The sequence below is a fragment of the Podarcis liolepis genome, assembly GCF_965112155.1.
Source record: "Podarcis liolepis genome assembly, chromosome: 3".
In the NCBI taxonomy this organism is placed as follows: Eukaryota; Metazoa; Chordata; class Lepidosauria; order Squamata; family Lacertidae; genus Podarcis; species Podarcis liolepis.
The window spans coordinates 73873446-73894233 of NC_139557.1; the positions used below are offsets into that span (position 1 = coordinate 73873446).

Sequence of the window (20788 nt, forward strand, 5' to 3'; positions counted from 1 at the left end):
TGGCACAGCAGCCCCTCACACCCCCAGAGAGCAAAATGATTTTGCCATGGAGACTGGCTATTGGAAGGCCTCCCTGGCCAGCCTCCATCATGAAGTTCGAAACTGCCCTATCAGGGGCAAGCTGAGGAGTGGGCACCTTCCCCACTTGTGGCTGCTGAGAGGAAAGATCTGAAAAGTATCCTGAAGGATTCATTGATATTATATGAAATTTGGGTTGCAACCTGATTTTTTTATTATTATTTTACAACGGTAGCAACTCTTAAAGGATAGCTCAGCCGGTAGAGCATAAGACTCTTAATCTCAGGGTCACGGGTTTGAGCCCCATGCTGGGCAAAAGATTCCTGTACTGCAGGGGGTTGGACTACATGACCCTCATGGTCCCTCCCAACGCTACAATTCTTTGATTCTTTGATCATCTACATCTAGATTCTCATCTACCTCACTGGCACAGGAAAAACAATAATCAATTGGAAATCAAAATCCAGAAATTTGCATATAACCGACAATACATTACAGATTGTTACAATTCACAGCTGTCAAAATGAAAACACCATTTACTTCAAAGCAATAGGGACTTCACCTTAAATCAGGAGGAATGAGGAACCATCTTCAGCTTGAGCGACACATTCCCTTGTGGAAGCCTTCTGGGGGTCACATGACAGTTGTGGGCAGGGCCAGAGGCAAAAAGTAGATGAAGCAACATATGTGACTTACTTATGTACAAATAGGCTATGCTAAAAAAAATCAGAAGTTTCTTCCAACCAGGCAAACAAGTTCAAGCTCACATTCCGACGGTGCGACAGCACCCAAGGAAGACAGAGAGCAGAGCCTAGGAAGAGTGTTGTGGGGAGACAGAAAATCTTGGAGAGCTGCATTCAGTCCCTCAGTCTGAGGTTTCCCATACCCGTCTTAAACCATCCTTTCCTTTATGCAAAAAATGATTCTTGATCTGGAATCAAATCTGCTGAAATGACCTTATGTTCTCTTGTCTCTGAATTTTCTACTTCGCTTGATTTATTTGTTATTTCCGTGTTCGTATATGGATTCACCCTATACAGCTACTATCACTGGGAATGTATATACTTGGTTGCATGTATCCTTTCAGGGCTGTCAAAACTGTGATTTTAATAGTGACAGACATTGGAAATATGGATTCTTTGGATCTTTGTACTAATTGCAGTTTTATATATGCTCCTGCTAAACAAAATGCTTTTGTAAAATAGGTTTAAATAGTATTTAAAAACAAACAAACAAGCAAACAGAACTGAATTCCATATTTTTTTAAGATAACAAATATACCGAACAAAAAAGAGCTTGGCCAATGTTTTTTTTTAAATAAATAAAAATAAATGGGGTTTCATTTCAAAGCAGTTAAAGAACTCAACAGAAAGGTTATGTCAAAGTGCACTCTTTCCCCTCTAATGCAATTTCACTAAAAGCTAAGTTCTCTGGCTGCTGATCAATAGCCAGAGAACTATGCAATTCTTTCTTTCTTTCTTTCTTTCTTTCTTTCTTTCTTTCTTTCTTAAAAAAAGATTCCTTACTGTTCAAAAGAACAGATCCATTCATCAATAGGAAACACCCACAACCATATTCCCCCACTTCACCATTTGCCTGAACAACATCCAATAAGTAATCATAAATAATTTCAAGTGGAATAGCTTAGCTGCTGATGTGACTCCAGTTTGTTCATGATAACTTACTAGCACACATCTTTCTGGCTATTTCACAGGCAAAATCCAATATTCTGATGATGAGAGTCCAACCTTAATCACAAATTATTGATAATGAACATCTATTCTAGAGCAAACTTGCTTCACCTCAGAGCTCCTAAAAATGCTGAAATAGATGAACATTTTGTTCAAAACTGCACACGACCAGCTATTTAGCAATTCTGTAGTGAGTTATTTTCACATCTCTAAGGCAGAGGCTCTCTTTACCAAATCGGAAATGGCTTCAGCAAGAAGAGGATGGATGTGGCCTAACAGAGCTGGCAAACAAAGTTTGGCTCGGCACGACCGGGCATCACTGTGGGTTGCACTTTTTGTCCTGTAAATTACTGCTTCTGAAGCTTGGAATATAAATTTCCTCATTGTATATGGACTTTGAACATTACATACAAATAATTAAAAATATGCCACCCGGGCAATGTTTTTCCATTTACCCCAACAGAACAAATGCTTCCCCTTCCCCTCAGGACTCCTAACCATGGGTGCATCTGCCATCATGACTTCTTTATAAGCTTCCCATTGATAACTGTCTGGCCACTGTGGGAAATGGATGCTGGACAACATAGGCCTTTGCTCTGATCCAACAGGACTCTTCTTATGTTCCTGGATCCAAGCCATAAAGATGCCAAAGGGGTTGAAATGATATGAAATTAGGAGTCAATAAAATTGATTCAGCTTTGCCAGTTCAATACTGCCACAGTAGCATCCTATTTCCTCACCCTAATCAAATGTCCATATATTCAATTCTAAATTGGAAAAAACCAAACATGAAGAAAGAAGCCTACCCCAAAAGAATTTATATCATAACATGATAATATGATGAACACAGCTCATAATAAGAGAGTTCTATTCTTGAGTTACATTGCTAAAGAGAATTGATAAATCTACCTCTACAAACATTAATTCAATTTACCGTGGCATAGTTGTTGCCATCCATCTGTCTCAAGAGACAATGGAGTGCACCTCTGGGGGTGAAGTCAAACCATTGTGTTAGCAGCACCTAAGTGACCACCCCGTGGTGCAAGCCTGGGCAGTGTGTATGGAGGTCCTGGGCTGCTTAGATGACAAGCCCTGCCCACAGCCTTGCTTATGTGGTCTAAAGCAGTGTTTCCCAAACTTTTTTGGGCAACGGCACACCTGTCTACTGAAAAAAAATCTCGCGGCACACCACCATTAAAGCCCCGCCCCGTGACGTCAGCGCGCAGCGTCACGCCGGGAGGGACGCACGAAAGTGAAAGTTTTTTCCCTCCCCCCTCAGTCCCTCGCTCGGAATTCAGCTCGTTTGGGGCATCGCTCCGGCTGCTCCCTCTCCCGCCGCGCAGGAGCGATGCCTCTCTCTGGCTCTCCCTCCGCGCAGGCTGAGGGAGGGAGGGAGGGGCGCGTGTGACCCGTCTCTGCTGGGAGACCAAACTCAGCGAGGCAGAGTCGCGCGGAGGCGCCCAGGCAGCGCTGCCGGCTGCGAGGAGGAGCGCCAGGCAGCAGCAGGAGGCGCGGCCTCTCCTCGCCGCCGCCGCCCCGCCTCTCGCCGCCCGACTCGCCCGCCTCCCTCCAGGCATCTCGCGGCACACCAGCCGATGTCTCACGGCACACTCGTGTGCCGCGGAACACCGGTTGGGAAACACTGGTCTAAAGGAAAAGAGTAACCACCTTTTCCATTGAACCCACTATTGTCTTGTCTTGAACATCCTCCGGCTCCTCCATGACAGCAACAATCACAGATAACAATGGCTCTCAAAATGAACCATTCACAGTGGGATCAGGTGCTAAACAGGGTTGTGTTATCACCCCAACTCTATTTCTTATTTTCATTGCCATGATCCTACACATTGTAGAAGGGAAACTCCTCACTGGCGTAGAAATCAAATCTTGAACAGATGGAAAGCTCTTTAATCTGAGTAGGCTGAAAGCAAAGAGTAAGGTTACCATAACTTCCGTCATAGAGCTTCAGTATGCTGATGACTACGTAGTATGTGCACACTCAGAGGATGACCGCCAAACCACCCCAAATATCTTCGCAGAAGCTTATGAAAAGCTTCGCCTATTGCTCAACATCGAAAGACCCAAAGTGCTACAGCACCACAAATCCAACTCAATGGTGTAACATTGGAAAGTATCAATCACGTCTCCTACCTGGGCAGTTATCTTTCCACCAACACTGATGCTGAAATCCAGCATCGCCTGAGCTCTGCGAGTGCAGCTTTCCCCCGATTGAAGCACAGAGTGTTTGAGTAACCAGGACATTTGCAGGGAAACCAAAATGCTTGTTTACAAAGCTATTGTACTATTGTATTATATTTTACATTACACTTGGGAAGACATGCAAACTAATGCTAGTGTACTAGAAGAAGCAAAAATCACCAGTGTCGAAGCAATGATTCTTCATCAACAACTTTGTTGGACTGTTCATGCTGTTCAGATGCCTTATTATTGTCTCTTCCAAAGCAACTACTCTATTCCAAACATAAAAATGAAAAGCGCAATGCTGGTGGTCAACAAAAGAGGTTTAAAGACTCTCTCAAGGCAATTTAAAAAATGTAGTATAAACACTGACAATTGGGAAACACTGGCCTGTGAGCGCTCCAATTGGAGAACAGCCTTTACCAAAGGTGCCATGGGCTTTGAAGACGCTCAAACTTAGGACGAAAGGGAGAAACATTCTAAGAAGAAGGCATGTTTGGCAAACCCTCACCGTGATCAACTCTTGCCCAGAAACCCATGCCCCCACTGTGGAAGGATGTGTGTATCCAGAATTGGCCTTTACAGTCACTTATGGACTCACTGTTAAGACTGTATTCATGGAAGTCAATCTTATTCGGCTATGAGCAATTGCCAAAGAAGAAATCTTGCATCTCACAGAAACAGGCTGGAAAAAGGAATTCTGTTTGAAACACTAGAGGATACACTGATTTAGACAAAGGCTGTTCCTTATATCATTTGCTCATCAGTCCTTTCTCCTTAGCTTGAAGAATAGCTGAGAGTGTGTTGAGATGCATGGGTGACAGATCAAAACTCTGAGAACTATTGTTTGTCAGTGCTATTGTTCTGGCACTATAAAAATTCAATTAGACACCACTGCATCAGTGAATCCTGGGTTTCACAAAAGGAAAGAAGCAATTTGTTTCTCAATGACAGCTTGACAATAGTTCTTACTTATACAGCACTTAAAACGCTAGAATTCTGAATGCACACCTACAAAGAAAGGTTCAGTTGGTCATGGCTGCATGTGGTTAATGGGAAAGACTCAGCAATCACTTTCACAATATTCTGATTAAGCAGACATAATTCAGTATTATTAGTTGCTGAACTCAATGGGATATACCTCAAATGCCCTATTTAAGCATTCTCCCTGCGGGGGGGACAACACATGAACTGGGGAGTTATGGATCTTGCTTAAGACTGACATATGTGCACTACAGCATGGTAGAGGGAAAACTCAATCTCTGGAGAATCTGAAGAGCAGGAACTACTGGTTAATCTTGGAGCTCCCAGAAGTCAGGAAAACAGTCAAGAGAGCTGCAGGTAGTAGGTTGATATAACCATTGAAATCCCTTGCCAGCTTTATTTTGCTTCAGAAAGTCCTCCTCTAGTTGTTGGTACTGTTACCAAAATACATGCCTGAACAAATAAGGGTTGCTAAGGCAACTCTAGCAATGATCTAGCTTAGTTTGGAGCCAACAACAGAGATAGAACTGAATTTACTACAAACAGTGATTTATCCATAGCTGCTGATGCAATCCTCCTACTTGGTTCTTACTTTTAAATATGCTTGTCATATCAGACTCAGCAGAGGAGGTTTCCTTACAAAGAATCCTATTTATAACCAGTTGTGTAGAACCTTAGCCTGATAATATGGTGGATCCATAGAGAAGCAAGCTACTCCTTTCCCTGATACTGCAGTGGCCTCTGCCATGAGGCCAAGGAATCAAGGAACAATGGAAAGGACATTATGACAAGAGGGAGTTCCCAGTCTCAACCATCAGCCCAAGAAGGGACAGCTACAAGGAACTAAGTTTCCCCTTCTCCTTCCTTCGAAAAAACTACTCTGCTCTGTCCACCAGTTGCCCTGGAACTGCAGAAGCAAGGACACTCTGGCCTCACCCATTGGCCAAAAAAACACAGAAAGCTGCCTTATACAAGCCACTGCTGTGCCTCTTTTCCTATTGCCTCCCCCCCCCCATCTTTACAGGTTCCACTGCATTCTCCCTTTAGTTTCCAGGGTTGCTTTACATGTTACTCATTGTTTCTGGTAGCTGTCTGGAAACCCTTTCCCATGCAGCTAATCCATTCAGTGGAAACACGGGAAACTGTTTATACCAAGTGAGGCCATTGGTCTATCTAGCGTAGTACAGTGGTACCTCGAGTTACAAACGCTTCAGGTTACAAACTCTGCTAACCTGGAAGAGTTAGCTCGAGTGGAGAACTTTGCCCTGGGATGAGAACAGAAATCGTGTGCTGGTGGCGCAGCGGCAAGAGGCCCCATTAGCGAAATCTCGCCTCTAGTTAAGAACAGTTTCAAGTTAAGAACAAACCTCCGGAACGAATTAAGTTCGTATCTAGAGGTAGCACTGTATTGTCAACATTCAGCAGCTCTCTAAGATTTGGGGCAGGGTTCCCCTCCCAGCCCTACCTGGAGATGCCAGTGATCAAAACTTTGACCTTCTGCATGCAAAGCAGGTGTTCTACTACTGAACTATGGCCCTTGCCTGAAAAAGAGCCATCAACTGCTATCATGAAAGAACATTCACAAGGGGAATTCACAACAACTGTCTGAAAAACAAGATAAAAATACAGTAAATGACAGAGCATTCCAAACTCCTTTTGTGCCGGGTTTGGACAGGATGGTAGTGTCAACTGGTGCAGAGCTCTCGCTTCCACCTGATGAATGTGCAGGTGGAAGTATGTGGGTGGGATCCTTCCAGGGATGGGAGGGGGCAGGGCTGAGCCAGCCCTTAATCTGTCAGATCCTGCGACTGTTTTGGGCCTGGTCTGCCTGCTCCCCTACTTCCACCCCAGCTGCCATGTGTAGCAGGGCTGTGGATATGGGAGAGGTCCCCACCCACTTTATAAAGTCCCACAAGCCTGGGGATGGGGAATTTAGGATTGCAGGTTAAATAATAAAAAACAGCTTTAGAGGCTGCATAGCACAGTGTTCTGGCTGTTGAAACAACTGCGCAGAAAATTCATTAAGTAGCACAAATTAACAGCAGGTACAAAACACTGTGAAGCAAGTGAGGAGTCTCTTGGATGAAAAGTATTGTAGAATGATGCCTGTATGGTACGTACCCATGTTTTCAAACCAAGCCCTTCGTTCACATGAAATAATATGGTGGGCAATGCTAGATGACTAACCTCAGAAATCCAACCCTACCCTTCTCCAACCCCAAGTCGCTAACAATCCCATCCCACTTTAGTAATTGCAACTCAAAGCTATCTGTTAATCTGAAAAAGTATATTTTGAGTTGACAGCAAAGATGCTTTAATCTGATGTTTTGCATGCTAGACAAAAAAGTGACTAAAACATCAGCAGCATTAAGTCAAGTGCAATGGTGGGACAAGATTTAATGGACTTTGGTTACAGGGTAGATATCAGCTGATCATCAAGAGAACCATCTTAACAGTAAGAGCAATTTGATCACTAGTTCGTGGTGAGTGGGAGGTGAAGGGTAGCTCTCGTTTGCTGGAGGTCTACATGCAGAAGACCTTCATTCCCATGTTGGGAATACTCATGATCTGGGATTCCTTCATCATGCAGCTTACTAGACCCCTCTAACTTTATGGTTCAGTTTATTCTATAATAAATAAACTTGGCTTTGGAATTGTCAAGTAAAAAAGCGAAACAGCTGCTGCAGTCCTATGTACATGGATTTGGGAGTAAATGCCACTGTACTCAGTAGGACTTTTTTCCAAGTTATTCTGCAGAGGACCAAGACAAAAGAAAGTTTAAATAAAAAATGTTGTTAATGAGAAAAACATTAGTATTCTCGTCTGCAACATCTAGAGAAATAAAATGCCAGAGAAACAGATAGCACCATTAATTTGGCCTCTCCATAAGAAAGAAAACATAATGGAATGTACTAATTATTGTGGCTGTATTGTTGCATGCAAAATTCTGTCATTGTCTGATTAAATGGTTGTTTAAGATTAAGAAGTGCTTAGAGAATGCGTGTGCAGATTTGCCAAATGAATCTAACTACGTCAGCCATTCTGCCTTATATCTAGTCTATAATTTCAGTGTAACTTATTTAGCCAGTCCTTACACGATGCATTTTTGTATGAGTTCTTTGTAAATCTAAAAGGAAATAAAATGTGTGGTTATACACACACACACACACACACACACACACACACACACACACACACATACACCGGGATATGTGTGTGTGTGTACATATAGTTACAGAACTGGGGATGTACCCCTAAATACTAAAATTAATAAATGCTAGGATTTTGGGTTACTGGTGATATGAAGGGAGAATATAAACTGCAAAGGAATTCCCAGGTGGCCTGGCCAAACTAGGGCCATTAAGAGAACCATTGTGGGTCGTTAACAAGACAGTGGCACTTCTAGCACCAGGTGTGACCAGAGACTGGAGATTTGGAAGGTTGCCAGGGTAACTACTGGGGGGGGGGAGGGCAAGGGACTTCTGGGAAGAAGAAAGAGATTCATCTTGGCAAGGAAGAAGGAAGGACTGCCTGCAATACTCTGGGCCATGATGTAAGATCTGGACCCCTTCCAGGCAGACTGAAGGTGTAAATATGTGAATAAAACCATTATTTCTTAAAGCACCACAGTCTCCGCCATGTCTTCTATTCTCCAAAGGGACACACGGCTTGGCAGAGAGAGGGATAGGCGCCGGGCTTTTGTAACATGATATATAAGTCTTCTAGCTCTCCACTTTCCCCCTTAGAAGTGAATATCAACCATTCACTTATATGGAAGAAAGTAAAAGGACATGCATCACCCATTTAATCTGCTCCCTGCCCTTAGTGACTCCTTTGACTCTCACAACTGAGTATTAAACCTGCTCCTGTTTGCAAAGCCTTGTCTTGAGTTGTTTCTTGATCACACTAGAGCAGGGGTCAGCAAACTTTTTCAGCAGTGGGCTGGTCCACTGTTCTTCAGACCTTGTAGGGGGCCTGACTATTTGGGGGAGGAGGGGAATGATATGGGGGGGGCTCCAAAGAAGGGCTGCTTAAAATGGCGGCCGCTCGAGCGCTGCTGCTGCTGGCACCAACAAAGCCCAGCCCCCTTCCTCCTCTAGGCAGGGTGCGGAAAAGCCAGGAGGAGGGAGGGAGGAGGTGCTGGCGCTGGCACCGTGTGAGGAAGACGGAGGGAGAGGGAAAGAACACGCACGCTGGCGATCCACATGGCGATTCCTGGACCATCCGTGGGCCGGATCTAGAAGCCAATTGGGGCTGATCCGGCCTGCGGACCTTAGTTTGCTGACCCATGCACTAGAGTATGACAGAATGTTGGCATATATATTAAATAGTCTTTTAAAGTACAATATCTGGTTAGGTTTGTTCTGACGTGTGTCCGACTGCTTCCATTATTGTGGAGCCAGTTGGCGTATAGCTGCTTTCTGTTCCCAATTGCTGTTTCCTGACATCTTGAGACACCTGTGAGTCATCACAAATGTATCTCCTTTTGGGAAAACAAGCTGGATCATGCCTTTCCTCATGTAAAAAGTGGCCCAGTAAAATGTTGCCCTATACTGGACCCCACATGCTGCTTTATATGCTGCTTTTCACTAGCTTGTACTCCTTTGAGGGTGGCTGGGTTTGGCGCATGTTTGTCTAAATGCAAAAAGGAATTGTGCAATGCGGAACTACACCCAAATCTCCCTCAATTTAAGGTATATATTGTGACCCCTGTGCTGCACTAAACCATTTATCTTGCTTGAGAAGGAAATGACACATGTTTTAGCTATTGTTCTCAGATTTAAATTGGCAACTACTTCTTGCTTCATTTTCCTCTTAGTGTTTGCAAGATTACAGTTTCAGAGTCTGCTGGATTGCAGAGCCAATGTAAACCAGAGTGTAATTCCTTTATCCTGTTAGCATCCAAAAAGAGAAATCTTAAATCCACAAATGCGACCATGCTAGCATTTTCTGAGCACCAGCAGTTTTGCCAGGCACTTTTAAATGGGTGGCTGCCAAGGGCCCCCTGTGTGAGCTTCCCCCATCATTGAAAACTAATAGAGAGGGTCTTTTAAATATCACTTCTGGTCAGAATGTAAGATTAATAGATATGATGTTGGATTTTAAGAATAACTTGCACGCATAGATGTGTTGTTCAGTTTGTGGCTCCAAGCCAGCATCCTATAGGCTTCTGTTATAATGCTAGTGGTTTCATCAGACCTGCAGCTGTGCTGTAAATACACAGGTGCATACTGTGCCGATGTGGTGTTCTAATGTTATGTCAGCACAAGAGATCTCTATGCATGCATGATCTGGTCTACAACATCAACAAAGCTTCTGAAGCCCCAGGAACCCACACAATATGGGATATTTCAATTCTGCAGAACTGTACATTTTGATATAAACAAATGGTGGGGGGCGACTAAAAATGTAAAACCAAATTTACATTTTATTCTAGATGTTCATGGGCTATGTGCCTCGATTTTCTTGTCATTTATTGAGGCCAATTTTGTCAAGTAAATTCTTCATTTTTATTCCAAGAGCAATCTATTAGGTCTGTCACACCTTGTCTATGTTGTAGTCATGCCTACAACATTTCCCTCTCCTCTCTTAGTTAGCAGCAACAACAAAGTTTATGCAAAGAGATTCAGTATTATAATGCAACAGGGAACATTGATTGTTCCGCTGCAAAGGGAAAAGGCAATTCATAAAATAGGCATTGGTCTTGAAATATGAAACTGGTCTGAGAATAATTTAAAGATCTACATGCAGATACCATTTCATTTATGAATTCTGCCTCTTTTTATATAAATGTATGGCTAATTGCTTGTGAGGATTCCTCACTAAAAAGTAAACAAAAAAGAGCTGCTATCTTAGCATTTAGTGAGTTTTCTTTAGAGAAACAAATGTTTACAACGAATGGGAAATAAAATGGGTAAAGAGTAAAATAATAAACAATGCAAGTTTATCCTAGACTTGTTGGGCAGAGATAAGATTGCTATTAAATTCATCTAGGTTGGCCACATGCAAAAGAGGAGAGAGCTGCTGCACTTTTAATGATTGGGTAGAAGAGGGAATTTGAGCAGGTTATCATACAAGTTACACTTGGAAGTTACACGCAACTAAGGTAAAGCAGCCCTGTCCTCTTCTGCAGCTAGCCACCCAAGTCCCTCTGTGCTGGTAGAGGGAGAAACTTATGATTTATTTTTATTATTCATTAGTTCTTTTATTTATAACCCTCCTTTCCTCTCCAAGGAGCCCAGGGTGGCAAAGAGATCAACAATAAAAAAGAGCAAAAACATTTTACAACTGTTAAAACACAAACAAGAATGTTATGCTGTGTCAAGCCCAGTGAATATATGGTGGAATTGCACCATGATTTTGCTGGCGGTGCAATCATCAGCCAGAACACCAATGAAGGTAGGACATTGTCAACATAAGGAGAAAATGTAGGGCAGAGGAGGAGGGCTAGGGGTGTTGCAGGGAGGGGCAGAGGCAGCTGCCACCCCTCAAACCAAGTAAATAAATAAAAATACTTTAAAAATAAAATACTGACCAATTGTGTCACAGATCTCTCGGTTATACTTCCCCCAACATAAAGTCTGCCCCCCCCAATAAATCCTGGCTACACCCATGAGGTTAACTTAGCTTGCAAATGAGGTGAGTGGAGGACATTCTAACCACACTGGACCACACTAGATGCTGTCTCTGTCATCCTCCCTAGAAAGAGTCACAGCTCAGAGGTAAAATACTTGTTCTGCATGCAGAAGGCCTGGGTTCAATCCTCAGCTTCCCCATGTACGGCTGGGGGGGAAACCCCAGTCAAACCCTGGAGAGCCACTGCACATGTGGCTCTCAGCAACATTCAAGACATCTTAAAGTGCCTTGCTGTTCTTGTGAGGCACGGAAGAAAGCCAACAGCAAATGGTGCTCAGACCCCGTGAGGCCAAATGGGTCAGCCCTCTCCCTCCTCACCCTCTAACCTTGCCCAAGGGCCTCCCAGGGATTGGGCAGTTTGAGCATGGGTGCTCCTGGGACAGCAGCTCCTCTCCCCATGCCTGGCCTGACTTGCATGGGAGGCCCTTTGGCTGCAGGCCCTTTGGCTGTGCTGCTGTCTCTGAGAGGTGAGCAGGGAGCTTATATTTATTTATACCCCACCTCTTTATCCTGACAGTGAATCAATGTTGGGTTGCTAATGAAAGCACATACATATGTTTGTGTATTAAATGCTGTTTAACAAATAAACATATTAAATTTATTATTTGTGTATTTAATTATATATATTGTGTATATTACACAACATTAACTATATTGCAAACACTTTAATTTACAAAATGGAAATTTAATTCAATGTGTGGCCCTTGGGTTCTGTGTCGAGGTACTCTTGTGGCCCACTTGGTCTGAAAGGCTGGACCGCCCTGGGCTAGAACTTTTATTTGGATTTCCAAGCCACTACTGCTTAAAAGTAAAGAGAAAATAGGCCAACGCTGCCACTTAATCACTGAAAACGATCAGAAATGCAGAATTGGATATACACAGTCAGGTTAAGTCAATTCTGCACTCTAGTTATTTAAACATATCATACATCTATTGTAGTGGAATTTATATTATCAGCTCACAGGCCATGAAGGAAATGGGAAAATGGAAATAAACACATTACATTTGCAAGAGCAAGATGCCCATTATGAAAAGGTATGTCCAAAAGATTTTTTAGACACCCTGGGATTTTTCAGACATTTGAGTTTCAGAATATGTAGGCAGTGTTCCTATAAAAATTAGAAGAATTTTAATTCCCTGGCTTGCAAATTTGTTCATGGATTTGGTGTTAGATGTGTTTTGAAGTTTATTGTTTTGGTTAGACCACAATGCTGAATGAGCATGTCTTTAGTCATATGCATCTGGCTTCCTTTTTGCTTTCTAATAGTCCTGTTTTGCTTTTGCTCTAAAAGATGCCACAGGGTCTCTCATGCTAAAATAAATTGAATACATTGTGTATATCTGGGCATCATACCATTCAAATGTCTGTGGGTGCCATGCAAGTCAATGTAACAGAGTGAAGTAACTATGTGCTCATTGTTTGGAGTTTTAATTTTTTTAGAGTCTTAATGAATGCTGCATTGACATCACCATTCAGACTCTGCAGAAATCAAATAGGGTGGAAGCCAAACAATAATCTGCAGCCTATACTGTAAAACTGTGGAGTAACAGGGAATCATAATGATACTGTTTACTGGCATTCCTCTGCAAAGTTCAGATTTAATTAACATAGGACTGAGCTATGTATTATACCAGCCACATGGGAAGTGGCTCAAACTAGGGATAGAAAATAACTTTTGATTTGCTCCTAACTCCCCAAACATCCCCAGTTCAGAAATATCCAAACCAAATGTTGGCTCGGTAGAAATTTTTGCCTTGGCTTGTAAAGCATTGGCACAGTTTGCCCATTTCTCTTTTCGCCCCTTCTCCATGCTTTCACAAACTTACTGAGCTATGAGATGGGGTTAAAGGAAAAGAACCATAGATGTTAAAACCAAAGGCTGCTTCTAACGCTGTTCTTGCACTCTAAGCTGTTCCAACATGAACTCTGGAAGTTTGGTTTCTTTTATTCCCCCTGACTCATTGACTTGGAAGAATAACAAGATTTCCTAGACTTCAGGACTGTTTCTCAATTCCTCACCCTGCTATAAAGACTTGAGCTTGGTTATCTTCTTCCACTAGCATGCCAATTATTAGGATGAAGTCCATGAAGACAATGGGTTGTTTCCTATCCTGTGCCAGTGGAGATCCACTGCTGCCACTGGGCTTCTGTTTCCTCTCCTCCCACTGTGCACCACCAAAATCCACTCCCAATGGTCTCACAATCCTTCAAAGCCAATTCTGAGGGTGTGCAGGGTGGCTGGAGGGGACAGGAGAGGAAGAAGTTCTGTTGCACACACTTCTGCCAGTGGAGTTGCAGTGCTGGGCATGGCCCAATAACTCCTTTTATGTATCTAAGCATTTCCACCACCTTCCTTTGAAAAAAAACAGAGGCACTTGTGTGATTCCGAGTAGGAAGCATTGAAAACAAATCTCCCACAAAGTAGTAGCCAATTTAATGCTCTGGTTAAACCTGCTTAAGACATCCAATTTGGAAAATATCGTTATAGACTTTGGATGCCAGAGTTTGTGGGTCCAAGACACCCATGTGTCCTAGATTTAGTAAATGTTAGAATTAAGAGAAGGTGCCAGACATTCACTTTAGCATGTTAAAAATAAACCATGTGGTTTTTTGTTTTGTTTTCTAAGTTAGGCTGGCTGCCTGGAGAGATGCACCATTAAAAGAGCACAAAAAAACGAGTTATGTCCCATTAAGAAGACCATTAACAAAGACTCACTGGGCCCGACAGCAAATGGAGAAAGCCTCTCCCTGAGATGAGAGAGAGAGAAAAAGATAGCAGAGACAAAAGGCCAGAGTTTCAGAAGAATTTGAGCGGGTGATGAGGTAGGCAGAAGGAAAAATAGTTGCATTTTGCAAACAGTTTGACAAGCAAACTTTTTCAGCAGGGGGCTGGTCCACTGTCCACAGACCTTGTGGGGGGCCAGACTATATTTTGGAGGGGGGGGGAATGAATGAATTTCTATGCCCCACAAATAACCCAGAGATGCATTTTAAATAAAAGCACGCATTCTACTCATGTAAAAACACCAGGCGGGCCACACAAATAACCCAGAGGTGCATTTTAAATAAAAGGACACATTCTACTCATGAAAAACATGCTGATTTCAGGACCGTCCATGAGCCGGATTTAGAAGGCGATTGGACCAGATCCAGCCCCCGGGCCTTAGTTTGCCTACCAATGGAGTAGGGACTCTGTATGATGTCTGAACACCATACGATTTGACATCAGGTCTTAAAACAATATCACTTTTTAAGCTCACCACTGTCTCTGAAGACCTCTACTTCTCCCAATGTTTTCATTAGTCTCATCCGGGCAGCTACTCCATGACTGAGGAAATCATGCAGGCTATGCTCTCAAATCACACACATGGTGAACCTAACCTGCTTCTCTTCATAATTAATAATTAATAATAATAATAATAATAATAATAATAATAATTTATTTATACCCCGCCCATCTGGCTGGGTTTCCCCAGCCACTCTGGGCGGCTTCCAACAGAATATTAAAATACAATAATCTATTAAACATTAAAAGCTTCCCTAAACATAGCTTGTTTGTCTGGCAAGGCATACAAGACAGAACAGGACACCTGTTGGGCTGCGTAAAACAGTTTCTGCCTCATGCAAGAGTTCCAGAATCTTTTGAAATAGCACCAACAATGACACCAACACATTTTGAAATTAACTGTTGTCCCACAAATTGTAACGTTTATTCTTCATTGAGGGTCAGGGGCTTTACAAAATACAAAGCCTAATAAAAAATACCTGTCCAGTGTAGCGGTTACTTCTTGCACTATTTGGGTATGACACAGTGTCAAATTGACCTATTTTTCAATATTCCCGGCACTGTACTTCTCTTGTTGGTCAACCCCCACCACCACCACCACACAACGCCTTGAACTTCTCCACAACTTGTGCATGCTGTCTGAAAGTCACTGTCTCTGTTGTCTTTTCAGCACCAGCTGAAGACCTTCCTCTTTCAACAAGCCTTCTAAGTGAAGATCTTTCCCAATTTGCATCTGTTTTGGAATTGTTTTTAAATGCTTTCATTGTTATTTTGCTTGTGTGCTTGCTGCCCTGGGCTCCTTTGGGAGGAAGAGTGGGATATTAATTTAACAGACCAACCAACAAACAAAGGATGCAATCCTCCCCATCACCATCACCACCAATACTCAAAATGGCCAGACTGCTGTTTTGAGGCTCCCACTTGTGATGCTTTTGCAGAGACAGAAGGAGTAAAATATCCATTTCAAAATGGCAGGTGCAACTGCTTCTAATGTTTTGGAGTGGAGAAATAATCTCTTCCAAGTCACTCCCAAGCTGCCTTTGCTTCCTATTGAGTTTTGATCAACTGACATTTCCTTGCTGTCTATGTAGCTTTGTGAAGGGCTATGCTCTCTGATTAACTGCATTCTTTCAGGAAGCCCTTGGTCTAGAATTCCAAACATCAATCAATTTGAAATGTATTCTTCTTCTTTTTAAAACAGCCATCTCTTAGCATTCAGTTTGTTCATGCAGGACCCTATCAAATGAACCAAGTTTCTCCAGGATTCTGAACCCAATGATAGAAGGAGGCCTCTCATAAACAACATTCCTTTCAGGAAAGGGCATCAGACTTGGACAGAAGACTCTCCTTCTTGTGTTTGTGTCCTTTTTCAGCAAAGGAAAATAATGTATAAATGTTGCTGGCTTCTTTCCCCATACCATAAAGGACGGAACGCACTTGCACTATTTTTCACTCTTTCTGCAGCTAGGCTAAAGCAAGCAACTCTTTCTTTCCATTCAGCCCATGCTTCAGGATCACAAAAGCTGAGGAGCCTTGGTGCATGGAACAATGCCATTTTCCTTGTCTGGTTTGGAATCCGTAGGTTTAAAACTTAGACTTCTGACACCATGTCACAGAAGGCTTACAGAGAACACCATTCAGGAAGCTAGACAAGAGCTTCATTGTCTCTTAAACGAGAACAGAACAGCAAGAAGAAACTCCCGACTCTACTCAAAAAGAACATAAGAAGAGCCCTGCAGGATCAGGCCAAAGGTCCATCTAGTCCAACATCCTGTTCTTACAGTGACCAACCAGGTGCCTATAGGAAACCCACAAGCAGAAACTCAGCACAACCTCACTTTCCCCACCTGTAATCCCCAGCAACTCGTATTCAAAGGCAATTATGGAAGAAGAAGAGAGCCATTGTGGCTAGTAGCTAATGATAGCCCTATCCTCCATGAGTTTCTCTAACCCTCTTCTGATGTGATCCAAGTTGGGAGCAAATTCAATTGTTTTAACTATGTGCGGTGTGAAGTAGTTTCTTTCATCTGTCCTGAATCTTCCAACATTCAGCTTCACTGGATGCCCATAAGCTCTAGCACTATGAAAAACCTTTCTCCATCCACATTCTCCATGCCATGCATAATTTTGTAAACTTTTTATTATGTCACCTCTTACTTGTGTTTTCTCTAAACCAAAAAGTACCAAACACTGCAACCTTTCCTCACAGGGGAGTCGTACCACCCCCTCGATCAAGTTGGTTGCCCTTTTCTGAACCTTTTCCAACGCTACAATATCCTTTGTGAGGTGAGGCAACCAGAACTGTAGACAGTATTCCAAATGTGGCTGCACTACAGATTTGTATAGCAACGTTATGATAGTGGCAGTTTTAATCTCAACTCCTTTCCTAATAATCCTTAACCATGGAATCTGCCCTTATCACAGCTGAAGCACACTGGGTCTACATCTTCATAGAACTACCCACTACAACCCCAAGGACTCATTCCTGGCCAAGACACACCAAGTTCAGACCCCATGAGCTTATGGGTAGAATTAGGATTCATTGCCTCAACATGTATCACTTTGCACATGTTTGCAATTGAATTGCATTTGCCATTTTATCACCTATCCACTCAGCCTATCTTTAATAATGATTTCCAGACATTTTTGCCAGAACAGACATTAAGCTAACTGGACTGTAATTTCTACCCCCCCCCCTCCAATCTTAAAAAAACCAAAACAAAACTAGTGTTACATTAACTACTGTCCAGTCCTCACATATGTAGGATGATCTCAGGAACAAATACAATTAAGTTCAGTGCCACCTAGTAACTAAACTATAAGTAATATTAGACACACATGTCTTCTCATAACTAAGCCCCATTTGAACATGTAACTTTTTTCCTACAAATAATTGTAGGCGCCGAGGGCCTTCTGGCAGTTCCCTCACTGTGAGAAATGAGGTTACAGGGAACTAGGCAGAGGGCCTGCTCGGCAGTGGCGCCTGCCCTGTGGAACACCCTCCCATGAGATGTCAAGGAAATAAGCAACTATCTGACTTTTAAAAGACATCTGAAGGCAGCCAGGTTTAGGGATGTTTTTAATGTTTAATAATAATAATAATAATAATAATAATAAATTTTATTTATATCCCGCCCTCCCCAGCCGAAGCCGGGCTCAGGGCGGCTAACAACAATCAAATAATCAAACAGTCAAATAGTCACACAATCTAAAAATATTTCATTATAAAAATTAATTAATGATGTACTGTATTGTGTTTTTAATATTTGGTTGGGAGCCGCCCAGAGTGGCTGGGGAAACCCAGCCAGATGAGCAGGGTACAACTAAATTATTATTATTATTATTAAACACATTGCTTCTCTGTTCCAATATTTCTATCCCACATTACTATAAAAACAACTGAGAGTATTGGAGCCACCCCAGTGGAGGGTGAGGAATCCACTGCCACAATCAGGTGACAACAAAAACATTAAATACTATTGTAACAAAGTATTCCTAAGTAACACAGTCAAATAGAAAGAATTCTTGCACCTTTTTCTTTTTAAAAAATCACCTCTTGAACATCTCTGGTCAGTGACCATAATAAACAGATTCATTCATTCACCTCTTGAACCCTACTGGGTGCTAAAATAGATGACCAATTGCCATTCACTTGCCCTGAATCCATATGGTAGCCTTCTCAGAAGATGTCCACTTCTGAAAACTGCTGGCATTTACTTGGCATCAACTCCATCAAGCAGCTGTCCAACTGGGGCAAAGACGTACGTGCGCCTTGACAGTGAAGGAAGGTGTGGATGGTCATGGTTTCCCTAAGGCAGCTTTTGCAATTTTAACTATGAAGCATGCCAGCATTGCTAAGATCAGCAAAAATTAAAAGGTGCACATTCTGCTTGTTCTGAAAATAGTTTTACATTATTTAATGTTGTTAAAAGATCTTTTTGTTCAATGCTGACCACTAGGGGTGGGCTTTCCCTGCCTTAACTTTAGCAATCCTTTGTTTTATGTTGTATTTCAATTGCTTTTAAAATGCAGATATATTGCTCTAAGTGGAGAGCCAAAAAGCAGCATCAAGAAAGAACAGAGAAATCTGATCCACCCCAACACAGAAAATTTCAGTGTTCCCACTTCCTTTAGCTCTTAATTCCCCTTAAACATCCCCCCCCCTCCTCTTGAAGGTTCACTTCTCTCTTGGAAGAATAGTTTCTTCTCAGAGGAAATGCAGTACTGCATTGTCTGAATGCAGGTACTTATCAAGGCTGCCAGCTTATAAATGTAAAGGTAAAGGGACCCCTGACCATTAGGTCCAGTTGTGACTGACTCCAAGGGAGCCGGCGTACAGCTTGCAGCTCATGTGGCCAGCATGACTAAGCCACTTCTGGAGAACCAGAGCAGCACACAGAAATGCCGTTTACCTTCCCGCCAGGGCGGTACCTATTTATCTACTTGCACTTTGACGTGCTTTCGAACTGCTAGGTTGGCAGGAGCAGGGACTGAGCAATGGGAGCTCACCCCGTCGTGGGGATTTGAACCACCGACCTTCTGACTGGCAAGTACTAGGCTCTGTGGTTTAACCCACAGCTTATAGAGACCAGCAAAAGAAAATCCATTTTCAAACAGTGCGACCATGAGCAAGGAACACCTCCATAGAATCAAACACAGTTCCTTAGCAAAACTCTCAGTTGCAGTAGTTGGGATCAAGAGAGAGGAATTGGAAAAGCAGAGCAGAAAACCTTTTTAAAGCCACAACCCTGTTTAAGATACAATGGTACCTCGGCTTACAGACACTTCAGGTTACAGACTCCGCTAACCCAGAAAGAGTACCTCGGGTTAAGAACTTTGCTTCGGAATGAGAACAGAAATCATGCGGTGGCAGCGCGGCGGTGGCGGGAGGCCCCATTAGCTAAAGTGGTACCTCAGGTTAAGAACAGTTTCAGGTTAAGAACGGACCTCCAGAATAAATTAAGTTCTTAACCCGAGGTACCACTGTACACTTATCTTTACCTGGGAGAAAGTTCAACTGAAATTGCTGAGGCATGTACTGGCATGTCAGTAGGCATGTACTGGCATGTCTTGTCCAGCTGCAATCCTGTGCATACTCTACTTGGGTCCTTACTGAGTAGGACTTGTGCCTGGGCTTTGTGCTGTAGATTTTTTATGCCGTTTGTGCTAATGTATGTGAAACTGGGTCTTAGCAATCTTTACAATCTCTTGTACCAGCTTACACTAGTTGCAAAATGAACAGATGCTTCAAAGACTGACATGACCCAAAAGGATGGAGCTGCTGCCTGCCACTGGACTTGGAAGGCTTCCAAATTCCACAGAAGTCTTATTTATTTCCACCTGAAGCACAAACCTACCTTAGCCTTACCATGCACAAATAAGAGAGGTCTTGAGGGGACAGCTATCTGTAGACACGCTAAAACTGCAGCACCGTGGGAACAGAGCGAGTGGTTAAAAGTCTGGAAGCAGGACTGGGGAGAACTCCGTTCAGCTCTCCACTGGGCCATGGAGCTCACTGGGTGACCTTGGGCCACTCCCAGCCTCCCAGCCTAACTTACCCCACAAGGTTGTTGTGAGGATTACTTGGGGGCAGGGCAGGAGAACTGCCTGCGCTCCCCTGAGCTCCTTGGAAGGAGGGTGGAATAAAATGAGTAAGAGACCACACCTTTAGGGAAACAGTTGTAAAACTGAGAAAATGGTTTCCCCATGGGGTCTACTTCGTTGGTTTTAACGTTCCCCAACACTACCTTCCACCCTTCAGCTGGAAAGTGAAATTACTTCTGATAAACAAATGAAACCATTTTAAAAAAAGGCTAATTCACACAATTTTCCCCTTGTCCTAAGACTCTTGCACCAGCAACGTCACTAGCGAATTCCGCAGCAATGAGCCCAAGAGGGAAAGAGAGAGAGAAAACTATCTTTTGGAACTTGGAAGATCGAGCATTTGGTCAGACGCCGGTGAAGTTAAGACCG

At 42.9% G+C, this 20788-nt stretch overlaps 1 protein-coding gene across 4 annotated transcripts in view; it reads right to left on the reverse strand.

The window, feature by feature from the left end:
• Nucleotides 1–20788, reverse strand: part of RPS6KA2 (ribosomal protein S6 kinase A2) — a 176414-nt gene that overhangs the window by 86541 nt on the left and 69085 nt on the right. The window lies entirely within an intron of this gene.